Source organism: Pipistrellus kuhlii, unplaced genomic scaffold (genome assembly GCF_014108245.1).
Source record: "Pipistrellus kuhlii isolate mPipKuh1 unplaced genomic scaffold, mPipKuh1.p scaffold_m20_p_17, whole genome shotgun sequence".
In the NCBI taxonomy this organism is placed as follows: Eukaryota; Metazoa; Chordata; class Mammalia; order Chiroptera; family Vespertilionidae; genus Pipistrellus; species Pipistrellus kuhlii.
The window spans coordinates 14,208,110-14,227,189 of NW_023425482.1; positions in this window are offsets into that span (position 1 = coordinate 14,208,110).

A 19,080-nucleotide genomic window follows, 5' to 3' on the forward strand; every position below is an offset into this window, starting at 1 on the left:
GACTGACTTATTTCTCAAGTGTTTTATTGTTATTTTAAAAAAGACAAAATATACACAAACAATTTGATCTTAGAACTTAAAAGATGAGTATCAAAATAAACAAATAGAAATTAGAAAGAAAAAATAATCCATATGAAAGCTATGAAAATTAAAGTAGAAATAAAAGCAGAAGTGTTTGAGATGATATATGAAATTGTATCAGACACTTCTAGTCTCACCCAATATCCATTCTTGTTAGAGCTTTGATCCCCCCCCCCACGGTCAGGAACTTCTGGGAAAGCTAATAAAGGAGGTTGGATTATTAGTGAAATGATCCTTTTCTTTCCCTTCCTCTACCTGCTGCTGATTAGAAACATTAGATCTCCAATAGTTTTTGTGAATGTAAGGATTACAAGGATGGAAGTTATTCATTGGGAATCAGAGCATGAAGACAAAGTCTGGGCACCTGGATGCCAGGATTCCTACACATCTGCACCTCCTTTTTTTGAATATATTTTTATTGACTTCAGAGAGGAATGGAGATGGAGAGAGAGATGGAAACATCAGTGATGAGAGAGAATAATTGTTTGGCTGCCTCCTATACACCCCACACTGGGAATCAAGCCTGCAACCTGGGTATTTGCCCTGACCTCCTGGTTCACAAGTCGATGCTCAACCACTGGGCCACACCATCTGGGCCTTCTGCACCTCTTTTACATGAGAGAGAAATAAACTTTTGTCTAAGATACTGTTCCTTAATTTTTTGGTAATATACCACATGGTCAATGTTACATGATACAAAATACATATTTTGTTTTTTGAAAGGATAGAAAAATAAAAAAGGAAATTCTTGGCAAACTTAGTTGAGAGAAAATGAAAAGAGAGAAAACTAAGAAAGTGTTAATGAAAAACATTCTTCAACTGCATAAAAGTTTAAAGATTTATATTAAAGCATCTTGTACAGCTCTATTTGGTCTGGTTCAGTGGATAAAGCATCAGCCTGCAGACTGTAGGGTCCTGGGTTCAATTTTGGTCAAGGACACATGCTTGGGTTGCAGGCTCAATCCCCTGTGTGGGGGTGGTGCAGATGGCAGCTAATCAATGATTCTCTCTCATTATTGATGTTTCTATTGCTCTTTCCCTCTCTCTAAAATCTCTCTCTCTCTCTCTCTCTATATATATATATATATATATATATATATATATATATATATAGCATCTTATACAAACTCATGATGATAAATTTGGAAAATCTGGGTGCAACCAATAACTTGTTATCAAGACAAAATATCCCACTTGACCCAAAATGATATAAAAAAAAATTGAATAGGCCAATAACCAGAACCAAATTCCGTGGCAGGCTCAGATGGTCTTACTGAATTTCATCTAAGATCATACATCATGTAATTCCTATGTTATTTAAATAATTTCTGTCCACAGAAAAAGATGAAAGGCCCTCAATTCATTGTTGAAAATATCATAAATATTGCACAGGAGGAAAAAAAAAGATAAATCTACTTACAAATATAGAAGCAAATATTTCAAATAAACGATTAGAAGTCTGAACCAGCTATCCATTTATCAAGTGATTATATAAACAAATGGGATTCATTTCAGCAAAACCAGGGCTTCAGAAATAGAAACTTTACCAACTTAGTTCATTAGAACAACAAACTAAAGAATATCAATAGATGTTGAAAAACTATTCAATAAAACACAGAGCTCTCATGAATAAAGAGAGTAGGATTGGAAGGAAGTTACTTAAACAAATATCATTTACTAGAAACAGCAAACACTATTTTAAAAGGGTAAAATATTAAGTCCATTTACCATTAAAATCTGGAATCAGTACTAATCACTTCACAAATGATTTGACCTTAGAACTTAAAAGATGAGTACCAAAATAAACAAATAGAAATTAGAAAGAAAAACCAAAACAATTCATATGAAAGCTATGAAAATTAAAGTGGAAATAAAAGCAGAAGTGTTTGAGATGATATATGAAATTATATCAGACACTTCTAGTTTCACCCAATATCCATTCTTGTTTAGAGCTTTGATTTTTTTTTAATCACTTCACATATTTACTCCCTGTTCACAACAGCCCTGTAAGCAAGAGACTATTAATGCTCCCATTTGAAGAGAGGTAAAGTGAGGCAGAAAGAGGTTATGGCAATGTAGTCAAGCCAGGGATCAGTGAGCCAGGATTTGTACTCAGGCAGTCTGGGTCCAGACTTTTTCCCCTCACCTGCGTCCAAGCCCATTTATTGGGTCTCAGGTGCGCTGATGCCTGGTCATCAGCCTGTCTGTTCACCTGGACTCCCACACCCTCCTATCCGCTCAGGCTGGTGAGGGTGAGGGCGCATGCGCAGTGCTCCTGCGTGGGATAACGCCACGTGGTCCACGCGTCCTGCACACAGAGCGAGCGCGGCGTCAGCGTGTCCACCTGTGCAGCAGCTTCCTGGCCGCGGGGCAGGTGTCAGTGCATCAAGGGCTGCTCCAGCTTGGTGGCCTTGGCCTCGGGGGTCAGAGACGGGATCCAGGAGCTGGGCAGCGCTTGTCCTTGTCCTTGCTGCAGGCGGCCATCCACCGGGCTGTCCCCCGAGGCATCCTTGGACCTTGGACATGAAGGGGAGGAGGGGACTTCTTTACAAGGCCGCCGCCTCCTTCTCCAGGAAGCCCTGTGCCTGGTCCTGCACGGTGGCTCCCGCAGCTCTTGGCATGAGGAGCGCCGGGCACCCTGTTGCTCTTGTCGGCCTTCATCTGCAGGGTGAGCTCCTTCTGCTGCTGCAAAATGCCCTCCAGAGTGGCCTCACGCTCTCCCAGGGAGCCATCTGGGGTGCTGATGGGCTGAGGCAGGACTGCAGAGAGAAGCACAGCAGCCCAAGCCCTTGACGGCATCCCACCCAGCTCAGTGGAATGTTCTGGGCCCCAGTAACCTGAGGCCTCGGTGTCCTTCTCCTCCTCCCACGGTAAGTGTGCATGGCAATTGTTCTGGCCCTACAGGTCATCCTCACAATGACTCCTCGTTCCTTTGTGGCTTCTTCAGCTGTGTCCCTGCACCGGAAAGGAAACAGAAATTTGTCTCATTCATTTTAGCCAGTTCACTTTTGGTTAGTGTTTTCATGCTATAGTTTTCACCATTCTTTTATTGCTAACTATCTATATGCAAAGTTGCCATTTTGTGGATGACAAATAGTTCTTGCTTTTTTTTTCCTGCTTGACAATCTCTGCCTTTTGCTTGCAGTATGTAGATGATCTACACTTAGTATTATTACTGATACAGTTGGATTTAAATCTGCCATCTTGCTAGCTATTTTTCTGTTTGTTCCATCTGTTCTTCCATCCTTTCCCCCTCTTCTCTGCCACCTTTTGAGTTAATGGAGGTTTTTTGTTGTTGTTGTTGTTTTTTAAAGCCATTGTTATGGTAAGCCCACCATGTATCAAGTTGAGGAAATTCTTATCCTTATAAAAGATCTGTTTTCCAAATGTGAAAATTACTTGCTTGGATAAAGTGATCTGCAAGAATTTCCTGAAGAAAATAGTGACGTTATTTATTAGGTTGCAGTAATATTTTTCTGCAGGAGACTCTCTTGGAGCAAATAGTTACATTGTGTTGACTCATGTCTTATCAGCTGTCATCCTGAATTGCTAAGTTTAACTTACCTACAAGTAGGAGGATGGATAAAGTATGACATTGGTAGACATTTGAATATTATACAGCAGTGAAAAAAATTAATGTAGCAATATGAACTAACATGAAAATGATGAGTCTCAAAAGCAACGGAAAAAACAAGTTGTTAATGCATGCCCACAGTGTGAAATCATTCATTTAAACTTAAGAACACATAAGTAATGAAACTACAAATAAAAACAGAGAAACGATGAAGAGAAAATTCAGAATAGTTCCTTGCCCCTTCTACAAAATAAAATAAGAGAAGGATGTGATTACGGAGTGTCACAGTGAGTTTCAATAGCACTGCCCAGTTATTAAGGGGAATGGACTATTCGTGGTTCTTCGATTTATAATTGTTTAAACTCTGTATATATTGTACATTTTAAAAGATTTTAATTCAAGAGGCAAAACGCTAAAGTGGTATAGGAATCAAAACATACTCTGTCACCCTCTTCCCTTTTCTAATCAAGTACCACCGGGCATTCAGTCACCAGTAAATTGGGGCGTTTTCAAATTGCTTCCACACTCCAGCCTTCAATTTTATTTCTGCAAGATAAGGAGAAACTTTTGATTTTTTATTATTTTTCAAAAATATGTTTTTATTTATTTCAGAGATGGAGAGAGAAATAGAAACATCAATGCTGAGAGAGAATCATCGATAGCCTGCCTCCTGCCCACCCACTACTGGGGATCGAGCCCACAACCCAGGCATGTGCCCTGACCAGAATCAAACCATGAACTCCTGGTTCAAAGGTTGATGCTCAATCACTGAGCCATTCTGGCTGGGCGAGAAACTGGTTTTATAACTGCTGAAGTTTCTTATAGAAATAAAATGCTTTGATTTTATAGCTGTACTAGAGGCCTGATGCATGAAGATTCGTGTAAGAATGGGTCTTCCCTCTCCTGGCTGCACGACCTTTGCCCTGGACTGGAGCCATCATTCTGCCTTCTCACACTGCTCAGAGGCCCAGAGCGGTTGGGATGTGGTCCCTGCACATGCAAATTAACCCACCATCTTTGTTGGGTTAATTTGCATACTCCTGATTGGTCAGTTTGCATCTTTCTCTTTTATTAGTGTAGATTTAAATTTTCCCCACACTAAAAAGCAAAACAAAACCCACCAAACTGGAATCAGACTATCACTACTGTTTTGGTCTTTCTTTGGAGCAACAGCTAATGCAATATGAACAAGAAATGACATATTTACAATAAATATTGTGGAAAGGAGACATGTTGATGACATGATTGCAAAGTTAAAAACCCCCTGAAACTCTCAACTGTGAACATTAAGATGAGAATTTGATAAAATAGTGGATCAAATTCATAAAGTGCTAAGTACTCAATGTTCCTTATATGATAAGTGCCAAGAAGAAAAAAAAAAAATTAAGATGTGGGTTAGCGATTGTCTGTGAAGAGGTTAGTTATAGTGATCAAAGAAGGTTATCTCTGAAGAGATGACATTTCAGCAAGACCTTGAATGATTAAATCTGTCTTGACCCCGACGTGGGGGATGAGTGTCAAATGCCACATTTTAGAAGGAGGTTTTAGATTTAAAGACCCTCGAGGACACAACTGTTTCCCAGGGAAGGTTGGGAAACACTGGCTGGCGTTTGAGAAAGGAGCTCGCTGTGCACAGTCACAGGCAGAGAGCATCTTTCCCAGCTGCCAGCAATTGTACGGATCCTGGTGGGCTGGTTGCTGGTGAGCCAGGGCAGGAGATGCAAAAAAAAAAAAAAACCAACAAAAAAAAAAACACTCTTTAAAAATCTCAGATTTATCCTCACTGTTGGAGAAGAACACACCCTTTTACCTAAGCCTGCTGGTTTTGGGTATGTTAGAAACATTCTTTTCCTGCAAGGGAGATGAAACATTCCAGCAGCTAAAGACCGCCAGGAGCAAACCTTTTGTTCAACAAAGTAGGTTGGTTTACTGCAGTGAGGGAAGGCGTGTTCGGTGACCCATGAAGTGTGGTTTGGTAAGAAGGAACAGAGAGGGATTTTTTTTTTTTTTTTTAATGAGGCTTGTGATTGTGTTAAATGATTCTTGGGAAGAGAATCATCTCTGACTTGTTTGCTATTATGGAGAAGTGGAAGTTGCAAAGCTGAGGTCGGGACATCGTTTGGAGAAATCAGTAGCCCTCAAAGGAGAGGGTCATTATGCTCTTCTCCAGCCCAGGGTGACCTTTGGAGAGAGATTCTTTAATGGGAACTTCGGAATTGGCTTTATTGTGTCTGTTCTCGCAATCTGGTTAATGGTAGGTCTGATATTTAACACCTCAGAGAAAAAGGGTAAAATGTCCCTGACATTTTTTGGGAAACCAGGGCTGTGATCAATAGTTTTCTCAGCCCCACGGTGCTCCACATGCAGAATAAACCCTCAGAGTAGCCACAGGCTGGCTTAAGCTAGGCCAAGTCAGATTGGCCCTAGTTAGGAATAGAGTCTTAATTGGATTGGCCTGTTTTGCTGAACTGTCAATTGAATATAAGTACATATATTTTTTTTTCTATTGAACTAAAACATGTATTTTCCAAAAATATTATCCAAGGAAAAACAACCTAGTAAACCAGTTCAAATGAAAATTTAGTTATTTTTCAATTTTTTAAATTGTAAAACCACATAACATTACTAAGTATATACAATATGTTAACCATTTTCAGTGGACAGGTCAGTAGTGTTAACTATATTGACATTCTTGTGCAGCGGATCTCAGAACTTGTTCATTTGCAACACTGAAGCTCTATATTTATTAAATATCACCTTCCCTCCCCCTCCCCTTAGCTCTTGGCAACCCCTTCCTATTTTTGGTTTCTATAATTTTAACTATTTTAGATGTTTCATAGGAGTGGAATCATACAGTATTTGTCCTTTTGCACCTGACTTACTTCATTTAGCACAAATGTCCCCCCGAGGTTCATCCATGTTGTAGCCTGATAAGATTTCCTTATTTTTTTAAGGTTGAATAAAAATTGTGTATATATATTACATGTTCCTTATCCATTCACCTGTCAATGGATGATTGGGTTACTTCCCTCTCTTGTGTTGTCATGAACATGGATGTGCAAAGATCTCTTCAAGATCCTGTCTTGAATTATTTGGATGTGTACATACTAGAGGCCCGTTGCACGAAGATTCATGCAATAGGCCTTCCTTACCCTGGCTGCTGGCACCAGTTTTCCTCTGGCATCGGAGACTCAGGCCTTTGCTCTGGCCGCAGCAGAAAAGCCAAGCATCTTCAGTTTTCAGTCGTCTTCAGTATTCAGTTTTCAGTCATCTTCAGTCATCTTCAGGCTTCAGTCTTCGCTCGGACCAGAGCCTTCAGTCTTTGCTCCATGCCTGCATATGCAAATTAACCCACCATCTTTGTTGGGTTAGTTTGCATACTCACTCATGATTGACTGTTGGGTGTCACAGAGGTTTGGTCAATGCTCATATTTCTCTTTTATTAGTGTGGATACCCAGAAGTGTGGGATTGCTGGATCATATGGCAATTATATTTTTTAATTTTCTGAGGAACCTCCAGATTATGGAGTCTTCAGTAGTGCTGAGGGTTTCCAACTCTGCCACACACTCACCAACACTTAATTTCTGTCTTTTGATGTTGGCACTCCTGATGCGTGGGGCGTGATATCTCCCTGTGGTTTTGATTTAAGTTTCCTTGATTATTAGTGATGTTGAGCATCTTTTCATGTGCTTATCAGTCATTTGTGTATCTTCTTTGGAGAAATGCATGTTCAAGTTCTTTGCCCAATTTCTAATTTGGTTATCAATTTTTGTTGTTAAGCTGTAGGAGTTTCTTACATAGTCAGTATATTAAGTACTTGTTTGATATATGATTTGAAGTTGTTTTCTCCCATTACTTAGGTTACCTTTTTACTCGGTTCATTGTTTCTTTAGATGTGAAGTTTTCAAGTTTGGTATAGCCCCATTTGTCTAATTTTTTTGTGCATGTCATTAAGCAACAGTGCTCTAAATTTTATTTTTCAATGAAAGTTTACATTCAGTGTTATTTTGTATTAGTTTCAGGTATATAGCATAGTGGCTAGACAATCACATACTTTACAAAGTGTTTCCCCCAACGTTTCTAGTACTCACTTGGCACTATATACAGTTATTACAGTATTATTGACTAATTCTCTATGCTATACTATACATCCCTGTGACTGTTTTGTTATTACCAATTTGTTCTTCTTTTTTTTTTTTATAAATATATTTTATTGATTTTGTACAGAGAGGAAGAGAGAGAGATAGAGAGTTAGAAACATCGATGAGAGAGAGTCATCGATCAGCTGCCTCTTGCATACCCCCTACCGGGGATATCCCCCCAACCAAGGTACATGCCCTTGACCGGAATCGAACCAGGGACCCTTCAGTCCCCAAGCCAACGCTCTATCCATTGAGCCAAACCGGTTTCGGCTCGGCTTGTTCTTCTTAATTCATCTCTATTTTTTCTTGTGCTTTTGGTATAATATCTAATAAATCATTACCAAATCTAACGTTATGAGTTTTCCCTCTATTTTTTTTTTAAAGAAGTTTAATCATTTTAGGTCTTACATTTGTCTTTAATTAATTTTGAATTAAATTTGTGTATTATGTAATTGATGACATTAGTTATTTTTATATTGAATATCTATTAACATTGATTTATAATTTTACTAGAGGTCCAGTGCATGAAATTCATGCACAAGTAGAGTCTATAGGGGCTGACAGCTGCTGGCCAGGGCCTCCCTTCCCCTGGCTGCTCATTGCTGAGGCCCACCATGTACCCTGCCACTCCCTGATGGTCAGCACATGTGTAACTCCCAGTTGAACTACCACTCAGAGGGACAACTTGCTTATTAGCCTTTTATTATGTAGGGTGCTTTCAAAAATTTGATGCATATTTAAAAGGGATTTACTTGCCTATCTTCCAATTCCATAGGCTTCTGTATTTGTCTATATTATTTACCCTTACAAGGGTCCTGACAGAGACAGAATGGAGAGTGTCAAGAATTACCTACTGGGTTTTCATGTGGTTGGCTTCTAGCTTGCCTGGGGTGCAGGAACCTGTTAATCAGTTTCTGGATTTCTCACAAGGTATTTTGTTTTTATATCCATGTCTCTGTTGGAGGAGGGAGGTCTAGGGCTTTCTATTCCATCATCTTGGTCCCTTCCAATTCTCCCAATCTACTTTTTAAGATGAGCACCTGCAGACACTCTTCATTTGATTTAGTTAAGGGTCTTCACAAAGTTTGCAGGAAATCTGTGTGCTTGGAAAAGCCTGGAAGAGACTTAAGGAAAGTATACTAACATACATCCAAGTTTATTACGCAGAAGCAGAGTGCTTTGTTCTTCCCTTCCTCGTTCTTCTCTTTAAAAGTATTATGGCCCTAGCCAGTTTTCTCAGTGGTCAGAGTGTTGGCCTGGGGACTGAAGCGTCAGGGTTTCAATTCCAGTCAAAGGCACAGACCTCAGTTGGAGGCTCAATTGAGGCTCCATCCCTGGCCTCGGGTCAGAGCACATGCAGGAAGCAATCAATGTTTCTCTCTCTCTGTCTCTCTCCACCCCAACCCCTTCCTTTATCTCTCAAAATCAATGGAAAAAATATTCTCAGGTGAGGATTAACAAACAAACAAAATATTATGGACAGATTATTTTCAGATTTCTTGCCAGGTTCTGGGAGAATAAAGAGTAATGGCACTACCCATGTCCTCTTCTTATAGACTATAAACTGAGGTTCAAAAAAGTTAAAAGAAATTAAAGCAATATATATGGTAACTGACTAAACTGTGATTTCAATTTATGCCTGTCTGAACCCAATTCCTTTTTTTATTTTTTATTTTGTTAATCCTCACCCGAGGATATTTTCTTTTGATTTTTAGAGAGACTGGAATGGAAGGAGGGGCAGGAAACAGAGAAACATTGGTTAACTCCTATACTTGCTAGAGGATTGAACCCTCATTGAGCATCCAACCAAGGTATGGGATGAAACACACAGCCCTTCAGCCGAAACCGGTTTGGCTCAGTGGTAGAGCTTCAGTCTGCGGAGTGAAGGGTCCCGGGTTCGATTCCGGTCAGGGGCATGTACGTTGGTTGCTGGCATATCCCCGGTGGGGGGTGTGCAAGAGGCAGCTGGTCGATGTTTCTCTCTCATTGACGTTTCTATCTCTCTATCTCTCTCCCTTCCTCTCTGTAAAAAATCAATAAAATATATTAAAAAAAGAAAAGAAAAGAAACACACAGCCCTTCAGTCCACATGTGACGTTCTATCCACTGAGCCAAACTGGCCAGGGTTTCTTCCTTTAAGAAAACCTTTGTTAGGCCCAAACCAGTTTGGCCCAGTGAATAGAGCATCGGCCTGTGGACTTAAGGGTCCCAGTTTTGATTCCGGTCAAGGGCATATACCTTGGTTGCAGGCACATCCCCAATAGGGGGTGTGCAAGAGGCAGGTGATCTATGATTATCTCTCATCGGATGTTTCTCTCTATCCCTTTCTCTTCCTCTCTGTAAAAAAATCAATAAAATATATTGAGAAGAAAAGAAGAGAAAAGAAAAGAAAGCCTTTGTTAGAAAGAAACCAAGACTTTCAGACAGCTCTAGGGAACTATTATGGGTGTCTCTTAGGCTTTCCCTATCACACAATTCTCTTTTCTCTTTAAATCTCTTACGTGATGGCCCAATCTGCTTTGTCACTTACCTGCACTTAGAAGGCCGGACAAAGAGTTGTATGAAGGAATAGTATAAGAAAGCTATCTCCTTAGCTTTCTCTGGTTCAAAGGGAAAATTAGGCTTCAATGAAGAACAAATTGATTGAGCTGATATATGATTTTCAGTAGTTATCTATATTTTTTTCTTGCCTCTGGGCTTCTTTTCTCCTGTTTATAAAATGAGGGTTAGTGCAATTCAACTCCCAGGGAGAACTTTTGCCCTCGAGATTGATAAAAACTCAGCGCAGGCAGCACAGACATTTCAGAGAGCAACATCTTTGAGCATCCCTGCAGTTTTCAATTAGAAGATTACTAGGACTGTGGCTATCAGTGTAGGAAAAAAAAATCTTTGAATGTCCACTCAAGGACGGCCTGGGAGACCAGTGGGATATGCTGGGTAGTTATTATTGGAAGAAACGCCACCTCTTATTTTCCTCTCCTAATAAGAGGTTTGGGCAGATAGGTGAATTGAGAACTAGATTCAAAGTGCTGCTTTTGAAGGCCTCCAGCCAGGAAAGGATGGTCTTGCATTTGCATCTAAACCGGAGAAATCACTGAGACGGTAACGTGGCAGTGATTTTTGTTTTGGTTCTGAAGTAAAATCCAATGAGGGAATGAAGTGCAGGGGAGTGAAGAGACATTTGATTGATATTTCTCTTTGGGGTTTTCTCTCTTCCTTTCTCTCCATCCTGTAAGTGTCTGCTCACCCAGAGAGCACTCAATGAGCTATGGCAACAGATGCCTGCTTTGCCATGCAGTTCTTCAGTTTGTAAAGATATAGCAAGGCTGAGGAGTGAATACTATTTTTCTTTAATCCAGAATTGAGAGCACTAATTACTGCACTGAAGGAAAGCAAGTCTCTGGACAGGGATGCTATTGCAGGGGCAGTTGGTATTATTTTAATTTTCTTAAATAGATGGACCAGATAATATCTGGGACATGTGGATCTTAAGCAAAGATGTTAACTATGAGTATTCTTGTGTCTCATAGGGCTTTCAGTATTTCTACTTTGAAATGAATCAATATATACATTCAGCTGTTACGGCACACTGCAAGCTAGAAAAATAACATCAAAATATCCCCAAGTTGTGTAAAAATAAAGACCTCTGCTTATTTTTTCTCAATATCCTGAGGGTATTTAATTTTTGTTTTGTAAAGGTTTATCTGCTTTACTTGTACATTATTGGAAAGTTGCTCTATTTGTGAAATCTAGAAACTTAGATTTAAAGCTTCTGTTTAAAACTCCGTACTTGAAATGTGAAGCAACATGTATAGATCATATTTGCAAAATGAAAATGAATAGTTCTTTATATGAGGACTGCACCCTCACATCGGGATTGCCTGTAACTTAATTTCTCAAGCACTGCTTTGTGCTTTTTTTTTTTTTTTTAAACTATCTCCATCTTTCAGCATGCTTTTATTTATTGTGCAGGTATAAAGGTATAGAAGGCAGGTGCTTTGAAAACACTAGTTAATGCTACAAGCACCACATAGACTTACATTTATTAAAGATTTAGGATAACTTTGAGAAGTGCTTCACTTGTTCTTATAATGATTATCCTGAAATAGAAGGCCTCTTTTCAAGATACACTAGCAACTCTATTTTAATACAACACTGCAACCAAAACACAGTCTTCATAAGTTCATTAGATTCAAGAACTACCAACTTCCAATATGACATCTATGTTTATGGGACACATTGGATTTAAAAAGCATGATAGTTCATTAGGATAGAATTTGCTTAAAATGTATGTACTCAAAGGGAGACCCTGGAAATGAGGGAGACATCACATGGCTGTCTGGGACTCTACCTGTGTAGGGAAGACCGGAAAAAGTTCAGTGGAGAGAGAATGCCAAGGGATATTGGACAATTAACTGTGACTTAGCTTTACCCAACACAGACACACATTGATTGGCAGAGGGTGGAAGTGTTATCAACTTAAGGTGCTTGAGCACAGATCTTTCCCAAATCATTAGCTGACACAGTCTTAGGGGCAACCCCCAAGAAATCAGAATAAAATAAGAATAAGAAGAGCATACTACTTGGGAGATATTTTCTTGGCAGTTAAAATCTAGGCAAGTAAATAATAATAATAATAATAATAATAATCACCATCATTATTATTATCTATAATAATAAAAGCATAATATGCAAATTGACAGAACGGCCAAACAGCAGAACGACTGTCTGGACAAGCACATTATGACATGCACTGGCACCAGGCCAGCCAGAGTGGGTGCGATGTGATTCGTCAGAGGGCCTGCCATCACCCCACGATTGCCTGCAGAGGCAGGCCCTGGACACCGGCCAGTGGAGTGATCTATCGGGGGGCTCTGAGGTCACCCCAAATAGGGAGGCCTAGGCCACCCTCTGCAGGGCAATCGATGTAGGGGGAGGGCTCTGTGATTGATGGAGGGAGGCTCCATGGAACCAGGGGTGTGTGGTGGCGGATGCAGGGAGTGGGGTGGGCGAGGGCAGTGCCAAGCTAAGGCGGGGTACAGGGTGGGGGTGGGGCCGGGGCTGTGAGGCAGTCAGGGCTGCAAAGGCCTACTCTTGCATGAATTTCATGTATCGGGTCTCTAGTTTATAGAATAATTAAAAGGGAATCCACAGCTCCTGAAATATATTATCTTGAAAGGGAATCCATGGTGCCCTGGCCAGTTTGGCTCAGTGGATAGTGTCAGCTGTAGACTGAAAGGTCCCAGGTTTGATGCCAGGCAATGGCACATACCTGAGTTGTGGGCTAGTCCCCAGTGTGGGGCCTGCAGGAGGCAGCTAATCAAGGATTCTCTCTCATCACTGATGTTTCTGTCCCTCTGTTTCTCTCCCTTCCTCTCTGAAATCAATAAAAATATAAATTAAAAAAAGGGATCCATGGTTTCTAAAATATATTATCTAAAATGTTCAGCTTTCAACCAAAAAATATAAAACATGCAAAGAAATTAATGTGTGAGTCATACTTGGGGATGGGGACTGATAAAAACTGACTCTATAAGGACTAGACAGAGGATTTAGCAGTCAAAGACCTCAAATCAATAGTTATAAATATGCTTAGAATTTCATTTGGAAAGAATTAAAGGAAAATATAATACAAATATGTAATAAGTGAAGAATCCCAATAGAAAAATTGAAAATATAGAAAAGAACCAAGTGGTATTTTTAGGTTTGAAAATGACAATACTAAAATTAACCAAAAAAATATGCTGGATGGAATCACAGCATATTTCAAATGTCTGACAAAATAGTAAGTGAACTTCACAGTAGAGCAATAGAAATTATCCAAGCCAAAGAACAGAGGAGGAAAAAAAAAAAGATTGAAGATAAATTAACTATCTGAAATTAACAGTCTGAAAAATGGCAGAATGAGGAGCTTGGCAATTCCTAACTCCAAAAAGCAGTGATACAAGTGGACAGAAGTTTCAAAACAGCCATTTAGGACCCTGGAAATTAACCAAAGGCACACAGCAGTCTGATAGTATTAACGATAAAGAAGTGTACTTGGATAAGAACAATTAGACTGTGGCAATTTAGCCTGAGGTGTTCTCATCCCCCCCCACACCCCTCTCCAAGAAGGTTCCAAAGTTTCTCAAAGGAGAGAACTGCAAATGGAAGGGACCTGTAGAATCAGGGCTGAGTGGCTGAGAAACTTCATTTGGCTTTGTCAGAGTCTCATCACAGTCAAAATAAACTCAGTTTCCTGCGAAAGAGGCTGCACGGTCCCAGTCCCAGGATTAATGCATGCAGTGACTTCTTTCAGGGAAAAAAAAATGACTTCCTCATTTAGTCCAGGCACCAATGAGAGTGTGCTCTGAAACCTGGGGGTGTCACATGGAGGTCTTTTAAAAAAATATCTTGTTGAATTTATTGGGATGCCATTGGTTAAGAAAATTATATGGGTTTTAAGTGTACATTTCTATAATACATCATCTGTATGTTGCATTGTGTGTTCATCACCGAAAGTCAAGTCTCTTTCCGTCACCATGTATTTGACCCCCTTTACCCTTTACTACCTCCCTCTACCCCTCTTTCCCGCTGGTAACCACTGTACTATTGTCTGTGTCTATGAGTTTTTGTTTGTTTGTTTGTTTGTCTTGGGTATTCATTTGTTGCTTTCTGTTTTACATCCCACACATGGGTGAATTATATGCTGCTTGATTTTTTTCATCTGACTTACTTTGCTTAGCATGTTATTCTGAAGATCCATCCATTTTGTCGCCAATGGCAGTATGTCATCTCCTGTGGCTGAGGAGTGTTCCATTGTACTCTGCTTCCACAGGTCTGGGGGGTGGGGCTCCTAGGTCACCCTCTGAGTGGCAAGGAATGAGAGGGTTTTTGTAAATTTTTGAAGAATAGAGTACAATTTACTTGAATAGTAACTCAGGAAGATATGATTTTTTTTTTTCAAATGATTTTCCTTTTCATTTCAGCCATTGAGATGATTGTGGAACTCAGGAAGTGAGCGTTATTTGATTATTGTTTTTTGAAGACTGTAGAAAGGAACAGCTGTGTGCACTTAGCCAGTGGGCTAATCAAGGTCTCAAGTGATGTTTCAGAGCTGTGCGCCGAGTCACCCAGCCCCGGTGTCAGGCAGGGCAGTTCTGGTACAAGCTTGCATTCAGGAAGAAGCTGTCCCTGAGAAGGTCAAAATCTCTTTCTCTTTCATTGCTCTTAATGCTGTTTGTATTGAGAAGCAGGAGGAAAGCACTGTCAAGCTGTCTCCTAAGTGGCTGTGAGAGGGATGTGTGCATCCTGGAAATGCACAAAAGAATCCTCTGGGCTTGGGAAGAAAAGGTTAGAATTCTGCCAGGCTGGCATGGTTCAGAAGCTGAGCATTGACCTGTGAATCAGGAGGTCACAGTTTGATTCTGGGTCAAGGCATATGCCTGGGTGAAGGGCTCTGTGGTGTGCGAGGGAGCCGATCAATGATTCTCTCTCATCATTGATGTTTCTATTTCTCTCTCCCTCTCCATTCCTCTCTGAAATCAATAAAAATATGTAAAAAAAAATTTAGAATTTCCATTATTTATTTACTTATTATTATTATTAAAATATATTTTATTGATATTTTACAGAGAGGAAGGGAGAAGGATAGAGAGCTAGAAACATCGATGAGAGGGAAACATCGACCAGCTGCCTCTTGCACACCCCCTATTGGGGATGTGCCCGCAACCAATGTACATGCCCTTGACCGGAATCGAACCGGGGACCCTTCAGTCCGCAGACCGATGCTCTACCACTGAGCCAAACCGGTTTCGGCATATTTACTTATATTATTTTAAATGTGGTTTTTTATTTATCTGAAAAAGAGAGAGGAAGGGAGAGGGAGAGAAACATCAGTCATATGCTGCCTCTTGCACACCCTCTGCTGGGGACAGAGCCTGCAACCTGGATATGTGCTCTGACTGGGAATTGAATCAGTGACCTCTCAGTGCATGGGACAATGCCCAACCAATTGAGCTACACTGACCAGGGCAAACTCCCATTCTTTTTAAAGTATAAGAATGAAAAATAAATTAAGCTTTACTATTACTCACTATAATTTTCATCAAATATAAAATGTTATTTCTAAGATGTACCATTATTAGGTATTCCAAAAAGAAAAAATAATATCGACAATTAAACAGTGATATAGTACCTTCTTTATCATTCCAGATTTATTGAAAGAGCCCCTTTTTACTTATTTAGATATAGATTTGTTAAAATCAGGTATTGCTGTTGTACAAACATGAAAAGGAGAATAGATATACAATAAAGTTCATGAATGCTCAGGAAGTAATTAGGCCAGATCTACTGTCTGGCTAACAGTGATCAATCATAAGACATCTCAATTTCAGAGCCATGGAGATGTCAAAACCTGCCTTCAAATCATTGAAATACAGTGAAATGCTGAGTGGTTCTGTATTGCTGGGGAGTCCTCCACATTCCTAGAGAAATCCTGAAGAAAAAAGGAGGTGACTTAATGTTTCCCAGGCTCTGGCCCTTATCTTGACCCCAGGACAGGTTGGTACTTACTCTTGGGAATATAAGCTCAGGGATGTCACAAGACGTGGACAATTCTACTCCCAGCTTCCCCTTGGCCTGTCTCTTTTAAGCAGTCAGGGAATTTTACATGGAAGTCTAAACTTATTATCCTGAAGCTCAATAAAAGGAGCATCCAGTTAAGAGAGTCCCCCCCCCCCCCCAAATTAAACTCTGTTTAATTTCTCAAGGATGTAGAAGCAAACCAGCTAGCATTGCTGACTGGTCAGGAGTGAGCTTTAGTGAAGATGGTAAATATCCTAATCCAGCCCCTTCTTTCTCTCCTTCTCAATGTATAGCAATGATTGTGACTTCACTGTTTAAGGACCCTTTTCTGTGCCTGCAGTTCATAACTGATCCCAGTATAGCATCACACTGCAGTATGTGAGAAGCAGAACAGGCATCTGCTGTTATCTTTATTGGGGATGCTTGTTTCAAATTTATGGGAATCCCATTATTAGGCCTACAGGTAAGAAAAAAAAACCAACAACAACACTTAGAAACAAATGAAAAAAAAACCAATAACAAAAAAATGAAATATTCTTTCTACGAAATAGCAAAACTATTCTTAAGAAAAAGAAAAGCAGGTAGGGTAAAATAAGCTTTATTGGGAAACATTTTCTCCCCTTTATACTTTATGCCCATTTGGATACAATGAAAAGTATGCTTTGTCTAGTTTCCCATGATGATTAAAACCAAATATTTTTTAGAAGGTTCAGTAAAAATGAAAAGGGCATAAATAAATATTTCTTATAGTATCCTAAATGTATCTGTAATGCCAAACTGCTCATATATTGAAGCCTAAGAAATAATAGAGGTATTAATTAATGAAGCTTAAATATGAAATAAATGTAGAGCCAGCAATTCACTTATGCATAATTCCTGTCTTTAACAATTATATATTTATATACAGTAATCATTTGTAGATTATGGTTAGTGTTGTATCTAATTATTCAAAAATACTTAACTGATCAATAGGAGAGAAAAAGAGTGTCTACTTATCTTAATTCAAAGGAACACTCACCATGCAGGTCTAGCTGATTTAAAAAATATTCTGTTGGCTCCCAAAACTAGATGACCTCTGATCTTAGTTGGTATGGTTGCCCATGAGCAACTCCCCATGGAGCCTGGTAGAACGAGGCTCTCTTTCTGTCATCAGTGATTGGAGACACTAAGGAAACTGAGTCGGAACCTCTCTGCATTTGGAGGTATCTTTACCTGGACCCTCGGATGAAGGCACATGGCAGATGATGGGTTATTGCAGGAAATGCTCCAACTCTCCTTCAGGCTGGGTCATGGCAGCACTGGTGGGATAACCCTGAGTAATGCTGGCCAAAGTCTTTTACACACGGATCTGCCTCTAACAAGCAATGACTATGGCAGAACCTCAAAGGTATTGCCTCCTTGCTCCTCCCTCGGACCCAGCTGCTAGGGGTGGAGCTCTCAGGATCACCTGTCCTGACTTTCAAACCAACAATGCTAAATTATTCATCTCAAATTATAGAACAGACGAGGGCCCGGTGCATGAACTCATGCACCTTGAAAGAAACTGTGGGCCACGAGGCTGCGGTAGGCATAGGAGCGGGTCTTGGGTCATCCTCTGTGCCTCTGCCTAGCGGCTCCCAGTGCCAGCCCTGCTTGCACCCACTGACAGCGCTGAGTGATTGGGGCCGGCGCCAGTAGTGGGTGCAAGCAGGGCCAGTGGTGCCATTGGGTGCAAGCAGTGGCTACTACCCTCATTGCCCCTCAGGAGCAGGGGGAGGTGAAGAAGACCCCAGGGGCGATCGGGGCCAGCAGCCACTGCTTGCACATGCTGATGGAGCCGAGCAATCGGAACTGGTGCCTGGCACCGGCAATGGGTGTGAGCAGAGCCATTGCTGGCAGCAAGTGTGAGAGGTGGCTGCCAGCCTCGATCTCTCCTCAGGAGCAGGGGAAGATGGAGAAGACCTCAGGGGCAATTGGGGCTGATGGTACTGAGCAATTGGGGTCTGTGCTTGGCGCCAGCAGCAGGTGTGAGTGCTGGGCAGGACCGCAGTGCACAGGAGCAAAGAATTTTCAGTAACTACAAGAGGCCCCTTTGACAGCAACCGGTGCCCCGTCTTGGTCTGGTGCCCTCTCTCACCTGCTTCACCATTCTGCCGCAGATGATGCCCACCATGATCTGCATGTACCCCCTGGTGGTCAGCACACATCATAGTGACCGGTTGTTTGGTTTTTCAGTTGTTCTGCAGTTTGGTCTGTTTGCATATTAGCCTTTATTACATAGGATGTATTTGTACAGCAGTGTTCAAAGCAGCAGCATTCACAATAGCCAAAAGGTAAAAACAATTCACAAAATGTGGCATTTACATACAATAGGGTATTATTCAGCCTTAAAAGGCAATGAAGTTTTGACACATGCTATAACACAGATGAACTTTGTAAACATTGTGCTAAGTGAAATAAGCCAGACTCAAAAGGACAAATATTGTATGATACCCTTTATATAAGGTACTTTAAGAAGTTTAACTCATAGAAACAGAAAATAGAATGCCAGTGGCTGGTGGGGAGAGGAGTATGGGGAGTTACTGTTTAATGGTTACACAGTTTCAGTTTGGGAAGGAAAAAGTTCTCCAGATTGATGATTATGTTTTCACAAGAATGTGAAAGTACATAATACCCTTGAGTGTACACTTAAAAATAATTATAATGTAAATTTTGTATAACATGTATCTTACCTCAGT